This window comes from Lissotriton vulgaris, chromosome 6, assembly GCF_964263255.1.
Source record: "Lissotriton vulgaris chromosome 6, aLisVul1.2, whole genome shotgun sequence".
Taxonomy (NCBI): domain Eukaryota; kingdom Metazoa; phylum Chordata; class Amphibia; order Caudata; family Salamandridae; genus Lissotriton; species Lissotriton vulgaris.
Genome location: NC_141694.1, coordinates 971225202 through 971248222, shown reverse-complemented (window position 1 = coordinate 971248222; position 23021 = coordinate 971225202).

The following is a 23021-nucleotide window of genomic DNA, read 5'->3' as shown; positions in this document are numbered from 1 at the left end:
TATTAAGTTCACTCCAAACTAGCTTTGGAGTAATCCCAGCTTTTAGCCACTCCATTTTTATGCATTCGGAGGACTCCTGTTCATGTTATTCCTCATTTGCCGCATTCAAATCCTGTTCCAGCCTTTCTGCACTGGATGTTCCCTTTGTGGGCATCCTGGAACTAGAACTGGTCCAACACTACTCTGAGCATGTGCGTCAAATCTTAGGATATTTCTACTGCAAGAACTGGATCTTGATTGGTCCTTAACATTCTGGCCTGCATAGTTTACCCACATGCGACCTGTTTTCCACTGTCTCTGATGCCCCTTTGAAGGAACACTGGATATTTATCTTGCTTTACAGACGTCCTCTTCCTTGGACATTGGACTGCTCTTGAGTCTGTTAGCTACCCATTTTTAAAGTTGTCCTTTAGGTTTGAGACTTCTTCACAATGCGAGGTTTGAGCCACTCGTCTTCGAGGAACCATGTGCATTGACACATGAGTTACAAGAAATCAGCTCTACTAACATGGTTGCAGATTGCCCAGTGACTGTCTCAGTACTGACTGCGACCAAAGATCATGTTTGTTATTTGGAACTTGTGAGTGAGGCTGTTGATCAGTCATAATATGCGGAGTCAGACTCCTTCATGGAGTTCTTAGCCTTTGAATTGGCAAGTGACACAATGGATTCCTCTGAAACACCATGGTTTGACTATTTTTCTAAATTGTTATTGCCTTTATCATTTTTAGTGTATCTTATTTCGAAACTCTGCTTTGAGTTTGTTTACCTTCTCATTACATTTATAACACTTAGTATTGTATTTTGTGCAATTATCCTGACCAAAGGGAGGGCATTGTGTGTTTTCCGCATGGCCCAATGCCGTTTTCTCAATGTTAGCCAAGTTGTACACATTGTAAGCCACATTTCGGTTGCACGCTTGTTTTTGTGCCACATTGTATTTTCACACAGAACATGCATATGTTTTTGTGCTCTGTTCTTTTCTTGTGATTTGGACTGAACACCATAGACAAGGTCAAACAATAATGCCCCTTGTTATTCTCTCTGGTCGAACACTTGCACCCATACAAGACATGAAGATGCAGCTGCTGTTTTTGAACAAACATGTTTTGCCACATAACTGAGGACAGCAGTTCAAAACAGAGACACTGAGCAAAGGTCCTGATGCAAGATTATCAGGTCAACTGAGATGTAGAACATCCATCTATGTATGCTAAGGTACGGGTCTGCTACTCATCCCAGAGACCTTTGATATATAATCATTAGCTTCAGTAGAAGGGGAGTTTAGGCTAATATATATGGTTAGGCTAATGATATATGTTTTGTTAACCTCGCTAGCAATATTTTTGTAATCCATTTTAATTTTTTAATTGTAGCACAAATACTGCATCTTAGAGCCGAATAGTTTAAATAAATATTCCAAACTTCCTTTTTGTCTCTTGTTTATCTTAAAAGTAAGTGAGCGAGCGAAAGGGTGTGTCCTATTCCCGCAATCCCTGAGAAGGTCAGAGGGTTGTGTGCTGGGGTGCCTGCTCATTTATTACTCTGGAAAATGTAGAAGGGCACATGAGGAACTATAGCTATTAAGACCCTTGCCCGCAGATACTGAAGTAGTATAGTGATTCAGTCCCTACATGCTGATGTTTTATGGTCCCAAGCATAGTTCTGTTCCTGAGCAGAATTCCTGCAACAAAACATGAAAGAAATGCTGAAATTTCCACCATATTTCTGGAGGTTTGACATTATAGAAACATTTCAGAATCCTTTTCAGAGGGCCATGGGGCAATCAGGAGCAGCTGGGCCCAACCATGGGGTTGTGGACCTTTACTCCTGTTATCCCAGCACCTGAACTAATATGGGTCTCGTGTAACTGGGCCAACTACAAACCCTTATGCACTCAGTGGTAGCTGAGGTTAAACAGCCAAACACTTTAATGGGGAGGTAGGTGCAAGATATGTAAAGACTCATAACTAAAAATACCCACAGTGACCCCAATAAGGTGATGGTTCAGTTCAACATGCAAAATATTGTAAAAAGCAGCATCCATATGCACAACATACACAGCACAGTCAATGATCCACACAACTGGTCTCTCAAGACTAGCACCGTTTAGGCAGGGTTCCTCAATAATGGTCCTCATGTTCCTTTAACCACATCGCTGCTAGCCCTATTTTTCTCCTGTGCTGGGGTCCAATATGAATGGGTGTGGTCATGACGAGCTCAGCTCCTCATGAGCACACGAGCACCGTGGGTGTGGGGTGTCAGCAGTGGCAGGCCATTGAAAGGAGAAATGTAAGCATTTGGAGGATATTAAATTGGAAATAGCTAATCTTGAACGAGACGCTATTGCGTCTCCCTCCCCAGACACATCTCATAGACTTGCAGTGAAGCAGAAGAAATATCATGATCTAGCTAGTGAGGCAGCCCAGAAGCACAATCCCTCTACTCAGTATCAGGTTTACGAAATAGGAGACAAGGCCAGTAAACTGTTGGCATGGTTAGACAGGCGAGAAGCTCTCAATAGATGGGTGGCTGAAATTGTTGCCCCAGATGGTGAGAAACGGAGTGACCGGTACGGAATTGCACAGATATTCGCCAATCATTGTAAGAAACTGTATACAAACACATGAAAAACTTTTGGCCCTTCGCCTCTCACCCCACCTTCATAAACTAATACACCCGGATCATGTCCCTAGATGCTAAAACGGCGTTTGTTATGATGGAATGGCCTTTTTTATTTGCTTCTCTGGAAAGGTACGGCTTCGGTCCATGCTTTATGGCCTGGGTGCGCCTCTTATATACCAATCCCCTGGCCCGAGTTTCAGTTAACGGTTGCAAATGCGCAATTTTTGAGCTTGGGAAGGGCACGAGGCAGGGCTGCCCCCAGTCGCCGCTTCTTTTTGCACTAGCACTGGAGCCCTTGGCGATGTGGATTAGAGGGAACCCATCGATTCGTGGGCTGAATTGGGCTCCAGATTGGTCGGATATGATATCCCTCTATGCTAATGATATTCCTTTATATTTAGCCAAACCTTGGTCTTCACTACATACAGTGCTTCATATCCTTATACTCTTTCAGAAGTACTCTGGATACACCATTAACTGCGACAAATCCTTGATATATGTCCTCAGTGGTGACACTCCTCGGCTCTCCCTGGGCTGTACGGCCAGTGTAGTCACGGAAGGTTTCCAATACTTGGGTATTTACGCCACAAAAAACGACGTAAACGTCTTCTACAAGAAGAACCTCCTTCCTCCCCTGCATCCATACGAGCCGACGTGCAGCATTGCAGGGCTTTGCCCCTTACCCTATTTGGTAGAGCCGTTCTCTTTAAAATGATGGCACTCCCTCACTTTTTATACCCCCTGCAGAATGCGCCATACCCTGTTCCACCACAATACTTTTCAGCAATTGACTCTGAGGTCCACTCACTGTTATGGAATGGTGGAACGCCTCGAATGGCTTTGGTTAAGCTCCTGCATGGCTGGTGTGATGGTGGGATTGCACTTCCTGCTATTAAAACATATTACTGGACTTCACAACTGGTGGTCCTTAATCATTGGGACCACCGTCCCATTATGGACCTGGCGTCTAGAATGGATCGCTTCAATATGGCGGCGGGTAATTATATAAGGGCACTATATGGTGGTCCTAAGCATTTACCTTTGTTCCCACCTACCTCACCACGGTTTCACTTTGGTATATGGCTACAAATGCACTGGGCTGGAAGAGCAAACTCTCCAGAGTCACTCCACTACTGGAATCCTGCCATCTGGGGCCATCTAGGGTTGTTGTCACGTCTGCCCGTTTGCTAAATGGGACCTGATTGGTCTCTCCGCAGTTGGGGATAAGTGGGTGAAAGGTGCAGTGGTTTCATTTGGTGAACTGCGGGCAAAATACCAGCTGCACGAGGGTGAAGCATTCCGTTATCTACAAGCGCGTAGTGCACTTACTAAAGCCATCCCCAAGGGTTTTGATCTCCCTACCTCATTATTTAGAAGACATGCTCTTAGACGACTAACTTCCGAACAAAGCTATTTCCTTGACTTATTGCAAGTTACTAAACAACCTAGCGGAACCGCTTGACAAAATCCGTATGAAATGGGTGGTTGACATAGGGGAACTACCAGACGAGGACTGGAGGGATGCCATAGCATCTCCTAGGGAGGTGGCTATCCGATCCCGATTTAAACTTATGCAATTAAAAATATTGCACAGAGCCTATTATACCTCCACAGCTCTAGTTAAGATGGGATTAAAGACCTCCACACTTTGCCCCCATGACTGTGGTGCCTGGGTACTTTTTTACATCAATGTTGGGACTACCCTATTCTCCAACACTACTGGAATGAGATTCTGTCCACTATGCCTCAAATATGTCAGAAACTGATTGAGCCCTCTCCCAGGCTTTGTCTCTTGAATATTGGGGCGCTACCGATCTCAACCGCACGGAACAACTATGGGTCTCATTGGGCTGTATTATAGCAAAGCAAAACATTGCCAGAACATGGAAGGTGGGAGTCATGCCTCACCGCAAAGACTGGGCCGGATACATGGACTGGTGTATGCAAGCCGAGAGGGTGTTCTATGAAGGTAGAGGCTGCTTAGGCAAATGGACTAAAATATGAGGCCTTTTATGTTCCCCCTTTGCGGAGGACGCCCCCGAACAATGTAGAAAGGGAGTCCCCCTGAGGACTTAATATTATTCTGGATCCAAATGTCCTTGTACTCGTTTATTTTGATTTATGGGTCGTATATGTGATGCATTTATTTTTACATATTGTGCTATTCCTGACGATTGCTCCCTTATATGTTGTTGTTTTTATTGTATAGTTATTTTGTGATCTTTCAATAAAAAGATTTGATTTTTTTTTTTAACCAAAAATGTTTCTAGTGCCGTAAAATATTTAGTATCATTTAATATTTAGAGTAAATATACATATTTTATTACCTGCTCCACATTCATTTATTTTGTTAGAAAAGAAATGGGGGTCTCTAGTTGGCAGTGGTATGCATCCTGTCAAAGTAGGGACCCTTCTTCCAGTTAGGGCAAGGGGATCACACAGCCAAGATAACCCCTGCTCCCCCTCTTGGTAGCTTGGCACGAGCAGTCAGGCTTATCTCAGAGGCAATGTGTAAAGTATGTTTACATAACACACACAGTAACACAGTGAAAACACTACAAACCGACACCACACCAGTTTAGAAAAAGAAACAATCTTTATCTAAACCAAACAAGACCAAAATGACAAACTTCCAACATACAGAACTCAAAATATGACTTTTTAATTGTGTCAAGCAATTATGTTTGTAGAACTGTATGGATGCAGTGAGTGTAAGCAAAGAAAAGTAGATACTTTACTTTACTTTACTTTGTGTACTTGTTAAGCGCAAGAGAATCATCCCCGAAGGGATCTCTCGGCGCTGTGAAGGAAAGGTGAGGGGAACTCAGCCAGCTAAAACAGCCATGTTTTCAACAACTTTTTAAACCTGGGTAGTTCATTACAAGCCCTAATATTTGCTGGTAATTTGTTCCAATGTCTCGGGGCCAGATGACAAAAAGCTCTACCGCCCAGTCTTGCCCTATGTATCTTCTGTGCACACAGAAGGCTGGCATTACTGGATCTCAGTTGTCGGGCCGTTAGGTATCGCCTAAATCTATTGCTCAGATAAACAGGTCCCTTCCCCTGTAATGATTTAAAGACGACAACAAGCATCTTAAAAATGGCTCGTTTCTTCACTGGGAGCCAGTGAAGCTGCTTCAGTAAGGGGGCGGACGAAATCCATGCTGGCTTATTTAAGGCCAGATGGGCTGCTGTGTTCTGCACCACCTGTAGGCGCATTAATAAGTCCTCCCTGGCCCCCATCAGCAGCGAGTTGCCGTAGTCCAGCCAACTCACCACGATTGACTGGACAAGAATTTTCCTTACTGACAGAGGAATCCAGGGGAAGATTTTTCTTAGCATCCTCATAGTGCTGAAGCACAAACCGGATACTATCTTAACCTGTTCCTCCATGGATAGTTGATCATCTATCCTAACACCCAGATTCTTGGCCCAACTCCTGGGTGGGGGGCCTCCCCTAACTCGGGTGGCCACCACTCGGGGGACTAGATTGTCTCCGCTTTTCCATACTTTTTCGATACTAGACATGCAGCTTCTAAATTTCCCTTGGGTAGACATGTTATCCTCCTCAATGGGAATAAATAGCTGTGTGTCATCCGCATATGAGATGGTTTTAAACCCATAACTTCTGATGATATCTGCCAAGGGTGGCATATAGGCATTAAACAGGGTAGGGCGCAGCACTGAGCCCTGCAAAACACCCCTGTCTACCCCTGCTGTCTGGGATACAAATGACCCCAACTGGATACTCTGTGTCCGTCCCGATAGAAAACTCCATATCCAGTCAAGAGCTTTACCCCTTACCCAGATACCCCTCAATCTGTCCAGCAATATCCGATGGGAGATGGTATCAAAAGCTGCTGACAGATCGAGGAGGACAAGGATCACTGGAGTCCCTCTATAAAGTGTCATTCTGATGGAGTCTGTCACTTCCAGCAGTGCAGCTTCCGTGCTGTGAGATGCATGGAAGCCAGATTGCAAGGGGTCTAAAAGGTGGTTATGTTCCAGATACTGGGACAGCTGTTGGTTTACCAAAGTTTCCAGAACCTTCGCACACAGGGAAGGAGTGAGATGGGTCTATAATTCTGTAATTCAGACGGGTCCGCCATTGCCTTCTTTAGGAGAGGCTTGACCCACAATCTTTTCCAGACATCTGGGAATATAGCTGTCTCCAGCGAGATGTTATAAATTTTGGAAAGTGCATCAGCTAGGATGGGGCTAAGTGATGACATCACTGTCGGTGGTACAGGATCAAAAGGCGAGCCCGATTTTGCCTGACTTAATAGGATTCTTACTTGCTCTACGGTTATGGGAACAAAACAATCCAACCCACAAGCTGAGTCCTCTACCAACCAGGGTTCTTTAGGAACATCTCCCTCTCCCTGTTCCTCCCTGGTAGTATCAAAGGACTAATAGATCAGATCGATTTTATCGGTAAAGTGCCTAGCTAGATCATCACACAGTTCCTGTGTGGGGGGATGTGCCGCATTATTCGCCTTCGGATTAGTGAATTCCTTCAGTATCTTATACAATTCTCTAGAGGAATTCTTGACCTCCGTAATGCGTGTACTCAGATGGAACCTCCTTGCTAAATTACAACTATTTAAATAATCTCTATGTGCCTTCCGGTATAGCAGTTCATCTTGTTTCCTCTTTGATTTTCTCCATTTCCTCTCGAGAATTCCACACCTGGACTTCTCCTTCCTGTGTATCCGAATACCAGGGAGCCGGGGCTACCCTCTTCTAGATAAAGGCCTTTTTTAAAGGAGCTATAATGTCTATGATGAGTAACAATCGACAAAGAAAAACAGCCACTGAGGAGGGAAGCGTCAGTAAACACAGGGATCTCTTGAATCCTGAGTCCCTGTTCTACTACACGCTTGAGAAGTGTTGTGTTGAATCCAGACTATAAGGGGAAGCCATGTGTCGAAATCCAAAACAGTTCTGGTCTGCAGGTGATTCAGTAGAAAACTGTTTCAAGGAACAATGGTCCCTAACAAGAAAGGTATAGGATCAAAGCACATAAAGATAGAGATACAATAATATCCACTATTTATGTCACATTGAACTTGATCATGGGAACATAATTATATATAGAAATTCAGGCAAACAAAGAGTGTGCCGAACAAATTTCATCATACTGGCCACTGAAAGATAAATAATGCAACCTAGCACATTTTAGTAAAGTTATGGAATTGTGTCAAGGTTCAAGGATTCAACGATGTTTCGAGCCCTCTACTTGAATGCAGGGATCATTATCAGGATAAAAGAATGGATGCCTGTGTCAATTGCCTATTGAGGAAAATAAAAACAAAAAAAAGGAGAGGAAGGAAGGAGTCAAAAAAGAAGGGGGAAAAAGGGGGTAAATGGTACCAAGGTTAACGCCTGAGTGTGAATTCTGTGCAATCAGTGTGGGGATGTGGGTGATGCATGCCAGCATGCCAGTGGTAGTTAAGATGCAGTGATATAGGTCTTAGCTGTGGTGCCTGCTGATGTGCCCTATAGTGGGTCCAATAAAACGATAGTGATAACAGTAATTGTGAGCTGACAGGGGCATTTTCCTGGTGAGTGTGAGGGTGAATAGGGTGGTCTAGGTACCTGGATGATTGGATGAGGAACGTGGATAGAAATGTACGGTCATCGGATTAATAGACATACAGATGGATCAATGCAGTGCTGTATATACTACCAAGTACCAACAGGTGAGAAGATCTGCTAACACAAGGAGAACGGGGTGGTAATGTGGGGATAAAGAGTTCAACTAGTAGAGTGTAGAGTGAACATATGGCAATGTAGCATTCATTAAGGAGAGTCCGGCACAGAATGCATGCCTCAATATGCAGTCAAGGGGCAGTGTCGGTGACGGCCACTGCAGAAGAAGGTAAAAATGGATTTGAAGTCAAGGGAAGGAGAACAGTCACCTTCCCCGATGAGTGGGGGTGTATATTAAGCATACCTTGTGGTAGATGCCATCCAGCATGGGGCGAAGGATGAGCTGCGGCAGTAGAGATCGGCGAGGGGCAGCCCGACTGGCTGTTGCTGTGGATAGAAGGAAAGGAAAGGAGTGATGCGTTTCGGAGGAGGTGTGTGAGGGGGTGCGGCCAGTTAGTAAGACCGCCTCGATCCAAGTGGTGACCTACCTTATGAAACGTTTTGTTCCCTCAGGATCGGGGATCTGACCCTGATCGGCACCCAGGGTGATTACAGTGCTTGGGAAATGGTATCAAGGGGGGTTAAATAAGATCAGAATGTCATGAGCGGATGGGACGTGAACGGGGAATGTGATAACGTGGTGTGGTCGGGGCAATGTGTAAGAAGGTGGCAAGCCCGACTATATTGGAGAAGAAAAAAAGAGAATCAGAACAGTATCCATGAGAACCAATACAATGGTTAGTCTTGCACTTTTGGTCGACACCATTCAATAAATCTGATTGCCTTAGACTGGATAACATGAGGAATCAATTTTGTATTTTGAACTTTAGTATTGGAAGGATCAACTTATATATGTGGTACAATCAACTTATATTTACACAAAAACAAAGCATAATAGTTCCGATTAACAACCAAAACACCATCATTTTTAAAATCCTTTTAAGGGCTTAAAACAGATTGGGAGCCTCCCTATGTCACCCATATGGTTATGACATAACGATAATGGAAATAGTGATTACCATAGTATAAAGCATCTATCAATACATAAAGTTAAACGCTCATGACAGGTAATTTGTGCACCTGCCTGAGCACATAATTACAGTGTATCCGCAGATATTCACATAATGTCGTGCCCTAATTAGACATCTGGCATGTGCAAAAATGTATTTAAAAAACCCGAAATGATCCTAGAATCACAATATGAGTTTTAGAAATGGGATTTCTGGTTGGCTAGTGCTTGCGCTTAAGCCAGGCAGAAACCACCACTCTAGTCAGGGCAAGGGAGTTACACGCCAAAGATAACCCCTGCTCATCCCCTTGGTAACTTGGTACGAGCAGTCAGGCTTATCCCGGAGGCCATGTGCAAAGCATTTGCGCAACCCACCCAGCAACAACATACTAGGCACACCACAAAAGGAGCTCCACACAAGGTATATCAAAAATAGCCTTTGTATTATCATAAAACACATTAGAATAGTAATCACACAATATCACTGTGCCAACCCATACTGGGCAATATTTACAGGGGACTATATACACATGACAGGGCCACTTGGACCACTGTCGGAACCGTCACTTAGTAAAGATAGTAAAAGGAGAACATATAATAAGCATAGAACACAACCAGTAATTACTGGCAAACACTGGACTCAGCCTCATCCTGTAACATAAATCATATTATGCACAGTATCACACTAGGCGTAAAATATATCCTGCGCCAACCTAATCAGCTTAAACATATTAGACCATAACCTCCTAAGCATAACTCACCTTAGGAAATAATGAGCTCACTAGCATAAACCACAGTAGAGGATAACTCAAACATAACTACAGTATGCAAAACTGCATAAACCACATTTAGAATTAAACATTTTATTATGCGGCCAAATATCATTGTACACAGCCCAGCTGCCTACATCGACTCGCCGGCAGGGCGTACTCAAGCAGATATCACACACAGCGTCTGCACCTACAACCCGGAGGTCGGTCCCGCGTAGCTGAGGCAGTAGCAACCCCCCACCGGATGCACTTTGTCTGCAGTTTTACAGAGGGAAAGTCCAACAGAAACAGATCAAGACATCGCAAACAACCCCGTTGCCCACCCTCTCAGCCCCACGCCCGCCCGGTCCCGCCCACCCCACTCTGCATCAGACATAACTAGGATCCACCATCCCATAAACATGCCCCTTTCCTGGCCACACAACTCCCAGCGTCTCAAGTGCCTGGCACGGCACCCACCGGCTCCAAGGGTATGAGCTGTAGTATTTGCAGGTACTTCGGGCATGTTACTTCCCGAAGGTCTTTGGACAGGAGCTGCAAAACCGGCACCCACAGGGCAGCATATTCCGTGCCCCTACCATCTATACTCAAAGAAAGACGTTCCATAGCAAGGGCATGCCACAACCGCATCAGCCAATCGCGCATGTCAGGCACTTCAGGGGAGCCCCATGGCGCCATCAGCACCAGTCTCACAGCTAGTAACGCCAGCGCAAGTTGCCGCCCAGTCAGCAAGCGTAGTGGAAAACAAGTAGGATGAGGTAGTCCGAGCAATGTATGTTCGGGGAGCCTGGGCAATGTAATCTGGAATGCGCTGTCTAACTCATCAAGCACCATCTTTCAATAACGTCCTAATTTCGGACAACGCCACAGCAAGTGAAGAAGGTTCCCGGACATCCCACAACCACTCCAGCAAAGACCTGATGATGTCTTATCCCACTTTGGGAAGCGGGCTGGCGTGTAGTACCAGTATGTTGCTGTTTTATAGGCCGACTCAGTTCCAGCCGTGTTAGAGGTCGTGTGATGTGCATGATAGAACACTTGTTCCCATTCCTTGGACGAGAGGGGACGCCCCAACTCCACCTCCCACCGCACTTGCGCCTTCGTGCGCTGCTTCAGAGAGCAGCGTAAGATCATAGCATATAACTCGGAGATAAGGCTCCGGTCGTCTTTTTTACACACGAGCCAGCGGTCAAACGCCGTAAGAGGCCGCGACATAAGGGCCACATTGGCCGGGCGGGTCATCCAGTGCACTACTTGTGCATGGAAAAAGACATCTTCCTCATCCAGTCGGTAGTACTCTGACCGCAGCACAGGGAAGGGGATCAGACCCTCCAGGTCAAAGAGCATGCCCACCCTCTTACACATAAACCACATTTAGAGGCATAAAACAGGGTGTGTAAATCATACTACATGAATCACATTTCCTAGCACCACATCCATCACATTAGGGCCTGGCGCCCTATAATCCTTATAGTCCCCCTGGCCAATTGGCCTTCTCAAAGGGGCTCAAAATGTCCTATGTCCAAAGTGTCAGGGCGGCTGTCAATGCAGCAGAATCCATGTGCGCAATTGGCAGACCTCAACATTGCAGCTGGCTCTAAGTGCTGCACAGTGCGGGGCAGAAAGGCGGGCACTCAACAGCACAGCTCCTCAGCTGAAGTGACCCACAACAGCGATAGCAATAAATTTTGTAGTACGGCAAGTGCAGGCACTCAGTGGCACAGCTCCTCAGCTGCAACGGCCCACAATTGTGGTAGGGATTATTCTCGTAGGACAGCAAATGCAGGCACTCAGCGGATCAGCTCCTCATTGGCAGCGGCCCACAATAGCGATTGCAATGATTCATGTAGGATGGCAAATGTGGGCACTCAGCGACCATAGCTCCTCAGCTGCAGCAGCTCACAATAGTGATAACGATGACATTGGTAACACAGGCAAATGCGGGCAATCAGCCACCATAGCTTCTCAGCTGCAGCAGCCCACAATAGCGATAATGATGCCTTTGGTAACACAGGCAAATGCGGGCTCTCTGCGCAACAGCTCCTCAGCTGCGGTGGCCCACAATAGCAATAACGATGACTTTGGTAACACAGCCAAATGCGGGCTCTCAGCGGCAACAGCTCCTCAGCTGCGGTGGCCCCCAATAGCGATAATGATGACTTTGGTACCACAGGTGAAGGCGTGATCTCAGCGGCAACAGCTTCTCAGCTACGGCAGCCCACAATAGCGATAACAATGACTTTGGTAGCACAGGCAGATGCGGGCACTCAGCGACACAGCTCCTCAGCTGCAGCGGCAAACAATAGCATTAACGATGACTTTCAGCTCGCGTTCCCCGAAGTAGAACAGGAGGTTCTGGAATTATCAACAGAGGCCTCGCCTGCGATGACTTTGGTAACACAGGCAGATGCGGGCTCTCTGCAGCAACAGTTCCTTAGCTGTGGCAGGCCACAATAGCGATAACGATGACTTTGGTAACACAGGCAAATGCGGGCTCTCAGCGGCAACAGCTCCTCAGCTGCGGTGGCCCCCAATAGCGATAATGATGACTTTGGTACCACAGGTGAAGGCGTGATCTCAGCGGCAACAGCTTCTCAGCTATGCCAGCCCACAATAGCGATAACAATGACTTTGGTAGCACAGGCAGATGCGGGCACTCAGCGACACAGCTCCTCAGCTGCAGGGCAAACAATAGCATTAACGATGACTTTCAGCTCGCGTTCCCCGAAGTAGAACAGGAGGTTCTGGAATTATCAACAGAGGCCTCGCCTGCGATGACTTTGGTAACACAGGCAGATGCGGGCTCTCTGCAGCAACAGTTCCTTAGCTGTGGCAGGCCACAATAGCGATAACGATGACTTTGGTAACACAGGCAAATGCGGGCTCTCAGTGGCAACAGCTCCTCAGCTGCGGTGGCCCCCAATAGCGATAATGATGACTTTGGTACCACAGGTGAAATCGGGCTCTCAGCGGCAACAGCTTCTCAGCTACGGCAGCCCACAATAGCGATAACAATGACTTTGGTAGCACAGGCAAATGCGGGCACTCAGCGACACAGCTCCTCAGCTGCAGCGGCAAACAATAGCATTAACGATGACTTTCAGCTCGCGTTCCCCGAAGTAGAACCAGAAGTTTTGGAATACTCAACAGAGGCCTCGCCTGCGAGTAGAATCCCCCTCAATTAGGAATCCAGACGGCTGATGGGTGAAGTCTAATGTCCCTGAGACTTCAGCAGGAGGCAAGCTCAAATCAGGCCCTTGGGTAGTTGCTTCAGCAGGATGGATGAAAGTTCCAGAGTAATTTCCCTCTAGTTATAAGGACAGAGGTTGTCTTGACAACCAGAAGTAACACGTTCTTCCTCCTGGAAAGAATTAAAATATAGTGCTTACAGGGCGCAGGGAGCCATAGCTTTAAGAGCAAAAGTCCTCAGCAATCAAGATGGCAATGCAGGGCCCAGGGGAGCAAGCCACCAGGCAGTTCATCCTGGGCCCCAGCAGCAACATGACCCAGCAGTATCAGGAAAAGCACATCATCCTAGAAGAGCACCATGGAACTGAACAAATACATGGGGTCACAGTCTCTTTACTTAGACCACCAAAAGTCTTTGGTCTCAAAAGTCACAAATCACTGAACCCAGCCAGAACCAGTTTGGTGTGGTCCTGGAGCACTTTGTTTACAAGGCTGCATCCCGTCTTTGAGGAAGAGGGAGTCTGCCATCAGACGCACAGTGGGAGGTGGATCCATCCTTCACCTTGCCAGGCACAGCCCTGCTCAGATGAAAGGGTCACCCCTCCCATACTCCAACTGCAGATCTCTCTATGTCTGGCTCAGCCTGCCCTGTCCCTCCAAAACCAGACATGCAATTCACATCAGGCAGGCAGACACATAGCAACCAGAAATGCCAACTTCTAAAAGCTGCATTCCTCATATAGTCATAATGAATCTGCGCACACCATTGCGCAGTATTTATTCTCATAATTTCATACATACCAGACTTGACCATACTGCTACTCTCAGAACAGAAATTACCACTGACACACATTGAGCAGGGAATCCCTAATGAATTCCTATGGAAGGGCAGGCCCCTCTCACTAAATGTACCACAGAGCGCACTCACTTTACACTGGACCACAGTGCTAAAGTGCCCAGATGCCTAAAACCACTACCACTACACAGAGAAAAAGGCTGGGAAAAATGGGGTGAATCTGCAAAAAGGGCCAAGTCCAACAATGAGTATGACATCACATGAAGGCAAGGAGATTACATTCCTAATGGCTGTCATAAAGCATCTGTTGTTTTTGCAGCCGCTATGCGGTAAAGTTGGTAAGGTATGATATAAGGAGATGTAAATGCAACAGTCTTGGATAATATTATTATCAGGGTAGTGGTATGGAAATAGGAGGTGTCTAGGCTGAGAGGTGATAGCAGAGCCATACTGGGTAGATTAAGGTGGTCCAGTCTTCAGTCTGGTTGAGGCCAGTATATAGACTCTTCATCCGAAGAATCAATTTGAGCTCTTCCTTGTCAAGGATTTTATTAATGTCTGATCCTCTCGGTGGAGGTTGCACCACGCTGAGGACCTGGCAACGGATATCGTTTTCTCAGTGTCCTTCCTTAGAGAAATGATCCTCAAGCAGAGCACCTGGGACCTTGCAGCGAATTCTGCTCTGGTGTTGGCAATTCTGAATCCTTACTTTCTGGATAGTCTGACCAATGTAGATCATATCACATGGACATCTGATGGCATAGATTACATTGGAAGTTTTGTAGTTGGAGAACTGCTTAAGAGAAACTCTGATAGTGTTTAATACAAACTCCTTGCTCTCAATAGTATATTGGCATACACTGCAGCTGCCACATTTTGAATGGCCAGTAAAGGAAGGGAGGCCCCAGATGTCGTTCAGTGTCTGTGTAGTCTTTTTGGGCAAGAGGCAAGCTCTGACCAAATGGTCCTTGATATTTTTATTTCTGCGAAAATCAAATAGTGGACATTCCACATTGTAGTCTCCAGTGTTCAGGACTGACCAGTGATTGAGAACACTTTTCTTAACTTTGTTTGATACAGGGGAAAATATCCTAATGCAGACTAATCAGTTCTGTGCATCCTTGGAGTAAGCTGGCTTTCTCTAGGACAGTGCCAAGCTCATTTGATGGATCTACGCACTAGTTTGCGTGGGAATCCTCTGGTGAGAAACTTATCTGCTAAGGTGTTAACTTCATGGAAGTAATCATCCTTGAATGTGCAATTCTTTCTGAGTCTGAGGAATTGTGAAATAGGAGTGAGTCACGGAAGGCATGAGGATGGTGGCTGCCATATAGTAGTAATGTGTTCCTTTCTGTGGGTTTTTTGTATAATGTTGTTATGAGTTTGCCCTCTGTATGTTTAATCGTGAGGTCAAGAAAAGAGTTCTCAGTCTTGCTGTGTGCCAGTTGGAATCTTAGGCCATCACTTTTGGTATTGAGCCAGTCTCAAAAATTGAATAAAACAGATGTTCTTCCTGCCAAATTAGGAAAACATAGTCGATATAGTGCTTTCAGGTGCGTATATAGTTATGGTAATGTTTGGCCATGGTTAGTGTTTTACTAGTCTCTAAGTGGTCCACATACAAAATAGCAAAATTTGAGGGGAAAAACTGCACCCATGGATGATCCCTTGATCTGCTGGTAGAATTGATCATTGAACAGAAAGAAACGCACCTCTCCCTCTACCTCTAGGTGCTGATTGAAAACCACCACTGCCTCAAGGACAGCGTTCCTTTCCTCCTCAGAATTCTTTAAATTATTTTGATCAGCAGAATACTCAATCTGCCCAATATTATAATGACGATTATTGTATTGAGGGTGAGGTTGAAGTTCAGGATTTTCATTCTATTTAGGACAGCCATGGACAAAGTAAGGGAGTCGTATCAGTCCCAGTGGATCAGAATGGGCCTTATGTTAAAGTTGTTGAATTGGGTGTTGAAGAGCCATTTCTTTTTGATACTGGTGCAATGAGAAGTTCTATCATGCATTCCAAACTCCCTGGGGCACCTTTGTCTGGCTTAACGAACGTTTCTGTAGGATTTTCTGGGGCCCAGTTGCTAACCCGGTTTCTTGTCCCTTTCCTCTTTCGATTGGTTCTTACGATTTGGAAGCTCCACTTATTTTACTGACTGGTTGCGGAGAGAACTTGTTGGGCTTGGACTTGTTGAAACTTCTTCATGCAACAGTGTATTGTTCCCCTTCTGGTGTGCATCTTACCTTGGGTGAGAAATTGGTTTCTCCTATGTATTTATCTAAAGATCGATTCCTGCCTGAATTGCAGTCTCTTCCTGCTACGTTTCGGTCTACGGGTCTGAATGATGTTGGTCTGCTCCAGAGTCCACCTTACATGGTTACCATTAAGCCTAATGTTAAATTGCTAGGCATTCCTCAGTATAAGATTTCCAATGATGGTGAACGAGCTTTGTTGGCTATTATCTATGATCTGGTTCAGAAGGGTGTGGTTGAAGAGACGAGAGGTAATGTTTGCAACAGTCCTGTTCTACCTGTTCTTAAAAGCACTGATCCTTCTCAGCCTCCTGTATATCGCTTTGTGATCGATCTTCGGGAGGTCAACAAGATTGTTGTACCCCAGTTTCCTGTTGTCCCAGATATCACTGCCTTGCTTACCATGATACCCGCTTCAGCAGCATGGTTCTCGGTTATTGACCAAAAAAATGCTTTCTTTAGCATTCCTGTTGCTGAGGAAAGTAGGGATATTTTTGGCTTCTCTCTTGGAGGCCGAAGTTTCCGATTCAAACGTGCACCTCATGAGTGCTCACTTGTCTGGATATGAGCTGACGCTCTTGGCTAGCCATATACACATCAAGCGGTGTAATACCTTGAATCCAGCAACATTGTTGCCCATTCTGGATGAGAAAGGCATTCAAGAACAGCATGATTGTTTTCTCCGAACAGAGGAGGAAACGAAAGGCAGAATAGACTTAAAAGACACACCACTTGTGGACCCGGATGGGATCCTATGGGTGGATGGGTCTTGTTTCAAACTTCCAAATGGCGAGACAACTACAGCTTATGCTGTTACCACCTTGCATACGGTAGTGGAAACAGCACCCATTCCACAGAACTCATCCCAAGCAGCTGAACTAATTTCCCTAACAAGAGCGTGTGTGTTGGCTAAGGGAAAGAGAGTGAATGTTTACACTGATAGCCAATACGCCTTTGGTGTGGCTCATAGCTTCATTCGTTTGTGGAAAGAAAGAGGATTCTTTACTTCCCATGGGACTAAGATACAGCATGGTCAGTTGGTGACTGACCTTCTCGAATCACTTGCTTTGCCTACCCAAATAGCAATAGTGAAGTGTAGTGCACATAAGAAGATTACTGATGATGTGGGTCGCGGGAATGCTTTTGCAGATGAGGTAGTGAAAGAAACGGCGAGAGATGCTACGAGTCGCATGTGTGTTGCAGGCCCTGCAAGATGGGTCAGAGAGAGAGGAATGTGTGAGGACACAATAGAAAGTGTGAGAACGATTCAAGAAGAGGCTACTGAGAAGGAATTGAGTAAGTGGTAAGAAAGTACAGGAATGTTGGATGCAACAGGGTGTTGGACGGAATTGTCAGAGCATCAGCGTTGGCTGTTACCAGACGCCTATGTACTACCTGTAGTTACTATGGCGCATGGTCCTGCCCACATTAGTGCAAAAGGCATATGTAAACTTCTGGCTCCAGTGTGGCAGAATGAAGGAATTCCAAAATGTGCGGAAAATGTGGTGAAGCATTGCAATGTTTGTTTAATGCATAATCCAGGAAAAGGAACCCCAACTCCAGCAGGTCATTTTTCTCCCCCTACGTATCCTTTCGCGGTGTTAAAAAATTGATTACATTCATATGGATCATTGTAATAACCTCAAGTATGTTCTGGTGGTGGTGTGTGCCTTTTCCAGATGGATAGAGGCCTACCCCCTAACGGACAATACTGCTTTGTCCACTGCCAAAGTCCTTTTGAAGGAGTTTTTCACGAGGTTCGGTTTGCCGCGCATTGTCTGGAGTGACAATGGAAGTGAATTCGTAGGCCAAATCATGCAGAAAGTGTGTACAGGTCTTGGTATTAGGCAGAAATTCCATGCTGCAAACCACCCTCAGTCAGTAGGTTTGGTAGAGTGCTATATTGGCACTCTCAAGCTTAAATTGGCAAAGATTCAGGCCAGCACGGGTCTTGCTTGGCCTGATGCCTTACCTTTGGCACATTTATCTACGAGAACTACTGTGCATTCTCGTTTAGGACTCAGCCCATATGAGGTTGTTTTTGGGTGCCCAGCCAATGTCTGGGGAGTCCCTCGACCTAAAAAGTATTCTGACATCCCATACCCAATGTTGATTGATTACTTGCATAATCTTACCACTAAATTACGTGTTCTTCATCAACAGGTTCAAAACGCTCTGCCGGAGGCCTCTGCGGATCCAGGTCACTCCATCCAACCCGGGGACTGGTCTGTCTGAAGAATTTCCAGCGGAAAAAGAATCTGGAACCTTGTTGGGGCCCGCCTCTGCAAGTCTTGTTAGCAACACGTACAGCAGTACAGGTCGTCGGGAAAAAGAACTGGGTCCATGGCGTGCACTGTAAGAGGGTACTTTTGCCTCTACCTTTTGACCAGTGGGTTCGCAAGGGTATACACGACAGTGAAGGCGAAAGGGTCCCTCAATTTGTACCTTTTAATAGTGCACGCCTGGATAAAACGAACTTTGAGAAAGAAGACGACGACGTGTTACAAGAAGCTGTACCATCACATCTGCGATTGAACACAGTGAATCCAGAAACTTTGTTTAAGGAGCAAACAATCCCTAATAAGACTCGGTACAATTTAAGAACAAGACTAACGAAAGACAATTGAATTTTTCTTTTTCATTTTCTGATTACGTTTCTTTTCCACTATCCATCAAGTTGCAGGGTCACGGTAGGAGTCTTAAGCTGTGACCTGAGTAGTGACAGTAGGTCTGCAGGACTTGCAGTGTCATAGGATGGCTAATAAACACAGCTAAGTGATCTAGGAAGATTGCCGTGAGCAACGCTTTAGAGTATGGACACTAAAGTGGAAAGCAATGATCAGAATGTAAAAATGAAAAGTAAATGTAAGAAATTATTGGTTAGTCCGTGTGGCATAACCTTATGTATTTTAATATGTTCATGTATTTTATTGGCGTGTTTAAGTTGGGTTGTTTACAATATGCAGCAAGCACCTGTTCCAACTTCTGCTTCCTTGTCTTTCCCTACCACTGCCTCCCCACATCGGTTTCATACACTCCCAGAACATGAGCAGATTAGGAGAACAGAATACTTTAATAATTCATTTATTCAGTTATGCCCCATAATACAGAGAGAGGGATGCCATATTTAGTCCTTCCGTTTTCCTATGAAGGCTCCACTTGGGCCTATTTGGCTATGTTTTCTAATGTTTATCAGAACCAACTACGGTATCCTCCTGGTAGTCCATATGGTGGTGGAGCAGATTTTAGTCACAGCTCTTTGATAAAGGGAATAGTGGCCATGGCTAGAATTGCTGGGATTATTAAGATTCCCGTGGATGAGAAAAGAGCATATGATGGCTGGAATGTAACCTGTTATGTTACTAGCCTTACAGATAAAGCTAGGCAAAGGAGATCCCCACCAATTTGGACTGTACCTCATCGAGGTCATTTCTGTCTACAGATTAATAGTCAGAATGTTAAAAATCAACAGGAGAAGAGTGTCTGTTCCCATACTTATGTCTATTCACCTCAGATTTCTTCACCGTTAGTGCCATCACAAGGCACATATTTTAGCTGCCATGATAGAGCCTCTACGTGGCTTCCTACCTACTTTTCAGGAACTTGCTATGTGGCTTTTCTTCTTCCTCCAACAAATACTGCTCCTTCAAGTCATCATAGAAAGATATGTGGCAGAGGGGTTATTGATTCGAAAGACACAGCAGGACAAGAAGGAGGTGACTTTATTAAAGTGTTACTCCCTTTCTGGGGCCCAATGGCCAATAGCAGAGACATCAGACAACTAGTTTGTGTTGTTGAGGCTACCGTAAATGTAACTCTGGAGCCTTGAGTAATTTGACAGCCGAACTTCAGGCGGATCGCCTCATGACTTTGCAGAACCGAATGGTTCTAGACATTGTCCTTGCAGTTTGTGGAGGAGTCTGTAAATTGATCGGATCTAGTTGTTGCATTTAAATTCCAGATAATACCCCTACGGGATACCAAGCCATCTCCAAGTTGCATATCATATCCGAGTCTATACACCAGGATACAGGAGATTGGTCTGTGATGGGATGGTTTTGGGGACTACTGTCCATATGGGTATGGAAGATACTAACTTTCCTCTGAATGGTTTTGGCCATCAGTTTCTCTTGTTGTCTCTGTGTACAGTGTGGCCCTGCCATCTGTGGTCTTTGTGCCACTATGTGTGTCCCAAAGCCTGTGTCACAGACAACCGAGAATATTAGAATGATGTTACAGCAACAGCTCGATGACCTCATGGCCATTGACATCGACTCAGACTAACTTGAGTCCTTTGTATCTTCACTGGGTAATGCCAAAAGGAGGGTCTGAGGTTCTTTAATTTCTGACTTTGTCCCGTATTTAGCCGCCATTTTGTGTCTCGGCGCCATTTTGTGTTGCCCTCACTCAGGCAGCATGGCGAACAAACTGTTTTTGCTTTTCTCAGCTGCTACGTGTCTCTTCTGTTAAAGAGTAACCCCCTGCCCTTGTTTACGAAACCGATGTCAGGGTCTGGCTGAGTTTGTTAATCCATGTCTGGGTTGATTGATCCCTGTCTCGACTGACTATTTGCCTTCTCCTATTCTTTCCTTATATTATCTTATCCGACTGGCCTTCACTATTCTCTCCTTGTATTCTCTTGTTACACAACTATCCTTTGAGGCATACAAATACGTCCTGCCACTTGCAAATTGGATTGTCGGTACTAGCACTGATTAATTTTTTGGGAGGGGTAACACACGGGGTCTGAGAGAGGGGCGTATTTGAGACACCCCGGTAGCTTGTTTTCCAACTTTTCCTATTGGCTTGTTTTGTGTGTGTAGGGAGTAAACTTTGTAAATATGTTTGCTATAAAAGACTGTGCGCCACGGATTGAAGTGGCAGTCTCCTTTGAATTTACATTTTGTGTATACTTCTAGGACAACTGTGCTTGGCTGCTGCTAATAAACCTGGTTTTCCACGCTCAACAGAGTGTCTCGTGTCTCTGTTCAACAAGGCAGGTGAACTCGGGGATTTAAGGCGTGCCCTGCGCCGCCAGGCCCATAAGACCCGGTTCTCCACCTGCTCACAGAGCTTTTTACAGTCTGCAATTGTGCTTGTTTCCTTAATTTCTTATTCCAGGTCATTAATTTCCTGTGAGTTTTTGGACTTGTTCTACAACATTGTCTATTCCTAGCACCATCCAATGTCCGGAGCAGGTAGTGCCGATAATATCTAAAGCTATCCAGATTTTTCTTGATATCGGTAAAGACCCCCAGAATGTTTCTGACCTGGAGACCAACAGGAATTATGTTCGCTCAAAGGTATTCTGTGAGCATCCAGACAATAAGTTGTACTCTAACCAATTTATTCTTGTTTGTTTCTAGTTGTTCTGCTAGTGTTGTGGCGACTGCTTGTGCTGGTTCTGTGCTATCTGAAAAGAGAGAGGGACCCTCTAGAATCTTTTTAATATATGCATCCTAATAAAATGGAGCCAGGTTGGTCATCTTGGGTCAGGTAGGGTGTGGGGGGAGGAAAGGGCGAGAGGAAAGAAATAGGAAGGAAGGAAGGAAGTAGGACCCACTTGGAAAAGAAGGTAATCGATTATTCCTAACCCTTTCAATCAAGCAATTGCGTTAAACATATTTTAGACAAACAAGTGAACACAATTATGGTCAGGGACCTTCGGTATGAACAATGATATCCACTTTTTATGTCAGATTGGACTTGATCATTTAATGTGCACAGTAAAAAGAGAAACAAGTAGGAATATAATTATATAGAGGAATTCAGGCAAACAAAAGAGTGTGGCCGAACAAATTTCATCATACTGGCCACTGTTAGATAAATAATGCATCCTAGCACATATTGGTAAAATTATACAATTGTGTCAAGGTGCAAGGAGTCAACAACATTTCGATCCTGCTACATGAATGCAGGGATCATCTTCAGGACAAAATAATGATTGCCTATGTCAATTGCCTATTGGTGAAAAGAAAAACAAGAAAAAGTAATGGACGGAAGGACTAAAAAAATAAGAGGGGAAAAAAGGGGGAAGGGAACCAAGGTTAATGCCTGGGCGTAAATTCTGAACAATCAATCTGGGGAGGTGGGTGATGCATGCTAACATGCCAACGGTACTGAAGATGCAGTGCTATAGGTCTTAGCAATGGTGACTGCTGATTTGCCCTGTAGTGGGTCCAAAGAAATGATTGTGATAACGCTAATTGTGAGCTGACAGTGGTGTGTGAATCAGGTGGTCTAGGTACCTGGATGATTGGACTAGGGGCGTGGATAGAAATTTCCAGCCATCTGCTTAATAGGCATAGAGGTGGGTCAATGCAGTGCTGTATATACTGCTAACACGTGAGAAGATCTACCACCGCAAGGAGAATGGGGTGGTAACGTGGGGATATAGAATTTAAATAATAGAGTGTACGGGGAACAAATAGGAACCTACCATTCATTAAGAAGAGTCAGGCACAGAGTGTGTGCGACGATATGCAGTCATGGGGCAACATTGGCAGCAGTTGCTGTGGAAGGGGGTAAAAATTCATTTGAAGGTAAGGGGAGGAGAATGGTCACCTTCCCCAATGAGTGGGGGTGTATATCAGGCATACCTTTGGGTAAATGGCATCTAGCACGGGGGCGAAGGATGAGCAGTGGACACCGGTAAGGGCAGCCCGACCGGCTGTTGCTGTGGATAGAATAAAAGGAAAGGAGTGAGGGTTGTGGGA